Below are 6,056 nucleotides of genomic sequence, written 5' to 3' on the forward strand. Positions count from 1 at the left end.
CTCCTAGGTTAGCATGCTTGATTTGCTGGGCCAAGTCAGTTACAAAAACGGCAAACAAAGTTGGAGAAAGCACGTAGCCTTGTTTGACTTCAAATGGAGTGGCAAACCATCCGGTCTTCAACTCATTCACCTGTCCACAGCAGACTGGAGCTCTGTATAGGAAACCATCCAGTCTTCAACTCATTTACCTGTCCACAGGTGACTGGAGCTCTGTATAGGAAACCATCCAGTCTTCAACTCATTCACCTGTCCACAGCAGACTGGAGCTCTATATAGGAAACCATCCAGTCTTCAACGCATTTACCTGTCCACAGGTGACTGGAGCTCTATATAGGAAACCATCCAGTCTTCAACTCATTTACCTGTCCACAGGAGACTGGAGCTCTATATAGGAAACCATCCAGTCTTCAACTCATTCACCTGTCCACAGCAGACTGGAGCTCTATATAGGAAACCATCCAGTCTTCAACTCATTTACCTGTCCACAGCAGACTGGAGCTCTATATAGGAAACCATCCAGTCTTCAACTCATTTACCTGTCCACAGGAGACTGGAGCTCTATATAGGAAACCATCCAGTCTTCAACTCATTTACCTGTCCACAGGAGACTGGAGCTCTATATAGGAAACCATCCAGTCTTCAACTCATTTGACTTCAAATGGAGTGGCAAACCATCCAGTCTTCAACTCATTCACCTGTCCACAGCAGACTGGAGCTCTGTATAGGAAACCATCCAGTCTTCAACTCATTCACCTGTCCACCGCAGACTGGAGCTCTATATAGGAAACCATCCAGTCTTCAACTCATTTACCTGTCCACAGGAGACTGGAGCTTTAACTGCATCATAACATTTACCATTTGAAAACAAGAAGATCTCTATTTACCCAATTTTGGAAATCAATAAAATATTGGCCGTGATCAGACACTCATTTGACCCTCTTCTTACGCTCACACGCCACACCTCTTATATGAACGCATTGAAAAGTACTGCATTTATTTGTCTAATTAGTCCGTTGTATAGTGTAGTATCTGAACATTTATAGCTTTGGCTGAGGTTTTCATATTGTTGGTTAAATGGACTTTGCTCTGCTTTGCTGAAACATCTGGAAAGTATTACTATAGGGGCCCCCTAAGACGGTGGACATTGGGATATGTGGAGGCCAGGGATTGGTCTATTCAAAACACGCCATCTTATGTTACATAGGATATATACCATGTTTGAACAAAGGGACGAGGAGAGTGATCATATTTGAGATTGGGTTTGTTGCTCTCCAGATTCTGCAGAAGTCTGTAAATTGATGCTGAAATCTTTGATATAATAAACCATTATAATCAAGTACAGTGTCAGCGGATTCCTTGTCAACACAGCATCTCAGCAGCATTGTTCGGCCACCACAGAAATTGGCGACGAGGATTTTGGGACGTGTCGCGTCTGTTTCAGCGTTCCATCATGGGCTCCGAACTGACTCCCGCTCCAGAGGCCGGCAGATAAGGTGAGCTTTCTCACAACTTTGGGCGATGGTCAGTTCGTGTGACTGTGTGTGCGTTGGGGGGACGCACCGTGAACAACCTGTGTGAGCCTTGCTGTTATTGCTGTGTGATGAGATTCCGTTCTAAATTTCTAAATTTGTTTGCGTTGGAAACAACGCAAACAGGGGGGAGTGTGTATATAATACAGGATCAAAGGAAAAAAAGGAATTGATAACACTTGGCCCAGGGATATTTGGCTTGAATAAAATTAAAGGGAAAAAGGAATAGAATGAAGAAATAAGGGACACGGAACTAAGGAAAAATGTATACTAATTAGGACGTCGCTGATCTACGGAAGCCCTCAAATGAGGCGATCATTAGATGGGCCGCAAATCCTGGGAAGTCACTAGGTGAATTTTCGGGTCAGTTCCAAGGGACTGTGAGTTTGTAGAATACACATTCAATTGTATGTTACCTCTCGGTATATAGTTGACGAGGTATATGTCCGAAGTAGCCTCTCATTGAATATCTGCAACTCAAGGTAGCACAAATTTAGGAAGGAAAATAAGGAATAGGAGCGACGGAAGCATGCTTTTGGAATTGTATGAATGGATGCATTCTTGTTGATTAAAAAGTTTTAATGTGTGTGTGAGAGAAAGAGAGTGTGTGTGTGTGCGAAAATAAAGATGTCTCTGCTGTGTTTCAGCTGTGTGGATTGTGTAGAGATTTATACAGGGGTTTTAGTTTTTTGTAAGGAAATCTGTTAATTACGGTTAAATCCTTATGAGTCTCCATTTGAGAGAAGGTTTTCAAATTTGTTACAATCTATGAGCCCCCGGGAGGACGTTATGATTGTATAGAGAGGATTTGTAATGGATAAGAAAATAACTATACATCTCCAGATTGGAGTAGAATGGGTGAAGAAAGAGGAGAGAGAAAATAGACTAAAGTAAAGTTAAGTAACTTCGAAGTAGGATTTGTGTTCTATGTTTTGTGTTGGTTTGTGCGTTTTGTTCAGTGTTACTGTTGTCTGTGTGGTAAATGTGGTTTGTTGGAAATAACGGAGGGACAGCTGGTCTGTCTGCTGTTTGACTTAGAGAAAAGTCACTTGCAGGAGCGCTCCTCTCACCCTGAAGTCGCACTAATGAATGAACTGCGCATGTGTGGAATTTTAGGTAGTTATAGTTACACAGAACGAATATGCCACTCCCCTGCCTGCACTGAGCTGCTGTGACACGCAGACTTAGAGCTGCAAAAAGAAGGAGGGGGAGACTTTGAGTACACTCGAATAAAGTATTCTGTTTGTTAAGTGGCTGTTACGCAACTATGACCTATTTGATTGAGATTCATTGAATTTATAAATGAGAGCTATGTTGATGGATTAAAAATAAAAAAATAGAATAAAATGTTATTGCGCTATTTATAATATTCCTGAGTTAAGCTGTTTGCTTATTTCTTAGCGCGAATGTGAACACAGGTATGTCTAAAAGGGTATTGTATGGTTGAAATAACCCAGTGAGTACAGAAAATACTAAATTCTTGTCTGTTTCTTTTGTTCTCCTGTGGTGTGAGAGACGAGAGGGAGGAGACAGAGAGAGAGGAGGTGCTGACCAGTGCGTCACGCGATAGCGTGTGCTGTCCCGGATCCAGTCCAATTAAGGCCAGTACTGTTCTATCCTACAGTACTGTTCTATTCTACTGTTCTATGAAGGGCATTTATCTGTTTGTGTATGCCTAAAATATGTAATGTTGTGACCATTTAGCAGGGACTTGGCAACAGACTGATCAATTGATGTAATTGAGAATTGCACATTGAAGTTTTTTTGTGCATGGGTTGTTTTGATTAGAGTTGTGTTGGAAAATCCAGCACTGAGATTATTCTGTAAAATTAAGGTGATTGGGTGCTTATTAAGCAATTTGTTTGTGGGTGCTGTAGTGTTGCTGGATTACAGGTCTTTCTTTTTTGATTGCTCTGAAGTTGACTACTTTCCTTTCCTTTTTTTTATCGGATGTGGTAAGATTGCCACTAATCAATAATTGTGTTCCACTTAGTGTAGAAAGTCAGGGTTTATTTGGGTTCACATATAATGGACAGTTCTATGAGTACAGTCGATTGCCACAGGGGTTCAAGCATAGCCCTCACATTTTCAATAAAGTACTGAAGGACGATTTGGTAGGGATAGATCAGATATTGCAAAGTACTGTCATTCAGTATGTGGATGATATAATTATCTGTTCACAGAATAAGGAAACATGTCATAAAGACTCAATTAAATTGCTACAGGTATTGGCAGAAAAGGGGCATAAGGTTTCACAGAAAAAGTTGCAATATTGCCAGGAGAAGGTCGTTTATTTGGGTCAGAAAATAATACATGGACACAGAAGCATTTCTGACAGTCAATTGGAAGCTATTCGTAAGGCTCCGAAGCCTAGAACTGTCAGAGAGATGATGACATTTCTTGGTATTGCTGGTTATTCTTCAGCCTGGGTTGAGGGCTATGCTAGTTTGACAGGACCTTTGAGAGCTATGGTTAAGGATACTGGGAATGGTCAACTCCATAGCAATCTTTCCTGGACACAGGAAGGCCTTGTGGCATTTGAAACGATCAAACAGAGGTTACAAGAGACACCTGCACTCACACTACCAGACTACTCTAAGAATGTCTTGCTATATGTGTCTACTTCTACTGGAGGTAAATATGCTTGTGCAGTTCTCTGTCAGCCGTCAGGTACAGGGACGAATCCTCAACTTATTTCCTACTACTCTACTGCCTATTCAGAAGTAGAACTAGGGCTACCACTGTGCTACAGAGCAATGGTGGGAGTATATTTAATGTATGACAAAGCATCATCTGTTACGATGGGTTACCCAGTGACAATCCTTACCCATCATAGTCTCAGAAATCTTCTGAACTATGGAAAATATACATTGACTATGCCTAGGCTCAGAGACTATCATAGGCTCTTAGAGCAAGAAGATGTGAGGTGTGATACGGTGAATCCATCTGAGAATTTGCCAACTTCAGAGGATGGTGAGCCACATAATTGTGTTCAAGAAGCAGAGAAATACTTGAGGCTTAGATCAGATTTGCAAGCCCTTCCATTATGTGAGGCAGACCTGGAGTATTGGACTGATGGGTCTTGTTATCGTGTGGGAGATAAATTGTGTGCTGGCTATGCAGTAGTTAAAGCCCAAGGAACTGGATTTGTTGTTGAAAAGGCTGAAGTAATACCACAGCCTGCGTCCGCACAACTTGCTGAACTTGTGGGGCTAACAGAAGTGTGTTTGTTAGCAGAAGGAAAGTGAGTGACGATATATACTGATTCAGCATATGCACATAGTGTATGTCATTTGTTTGGAGCAGTGTGGAAAGGTTGAGGGTTTAAGAGAGCGGATGGTTCTCCGATACAACATCATGCGCAAATAATGAAACTGTTGCATGCTATGATGAAGCCTAAAGAGATAGCGATAGCTAAGTGTGCAGCTCATAAAACAGATGTGTCAAAAGTCACACAAGGGAACAAAGCTGTTGATGAAGCTGCAAAAGCCGTCACAGGAGCGGACAAATTGGGCAAGGTTTTTCTGGTCACTCATGGAGTGGACTTGGAAGACAAAATTACGCGTAAGGATGTGATTTTGATGCAGGAAGCTGCTTCTACGATTGACAAACAGTTATGGCTAGACCGAGGTGCCGTTAAAGATGCAAAGGGTCTTTGGAGAAACCATGAGGGATTGATAGTAGCGCCTCTAGACCTATTAGGTCTGATGATTCAGGAAGCACATGGGTTAGCTAAAGTTGCAAGGGGGGAGGTTAGGAGAAAGATCACAAAGGAGTATGGTTTTTGGGCACCATATTTGCTTGAAAAGGTTGACTATGTCATAGGCAGGTGCACAATCTGTCTGAAAAATAATGTTTGCAGAGGTGTGACTGTTCTTCCTGGTTACATTCCAACACCGAGAGGTCCTATGCGTGAGTTGGTTATCGAATTTGTTGATATGATAAAACCAATTGAAGGGAAAAGATAAATGTTAGTGGTTGTGGATAGATTTTCACGATGTCCAACCAAGGGAAAAGACGCTCAGTTGGTTGGCAAGTTTTTGTGTAAAGAAGTCATAAGCAGGTGGGGATTTCCCGATCGAATATCCTCAGATAATGGGAAAGAGTTTTGTGGATAAATCAGTGAAATTGATTTAGCAAGAATTGGGAAAAAAGTCAGACCAAAACGTTACGAAAACTAGGGTTGAAGTTTTGAATATCTGATTGTGCGATAATTTTCACATTTCTTTGCATATTGTTGTGATATTTAGTGTTTTCTTATGAATCAAAGTGGGGAAATGGAATGTGATTCATTTATATATATCATTTTCATATATTATTTTTGATATTGATGTTTTAATTTTCATGTGTTGCTTTGCAAAAGATACTGGTTGGTGTTTTCTTTTCTTCCAGAAGCATATGGGGAATGTGTAGAGTGGGATTCAAATACTCAAACATGGACAATATGAATGGACTGGAGGAAGTTGAACAAGGACGGTGTGGAAATGTTCAGATTCCATCATCGACGTTTCATTGAAAGTCGACACT

Source organism: Coregonus lavaretus (genome assembly GCF_964263955.1).
Source record: "Coregonus lavaretus genome assembly, contig: HAP1_SCAFFOLD_1857, whole genome shotgun sequence".
Classification (NCBI taxonomy): domain Eukaryota; kingdom Metazoa; phylum Chordata; class Actinopteri; order Salmoniformes; family Salmonidae; genus Coregonus; species Coregonus lavaretus.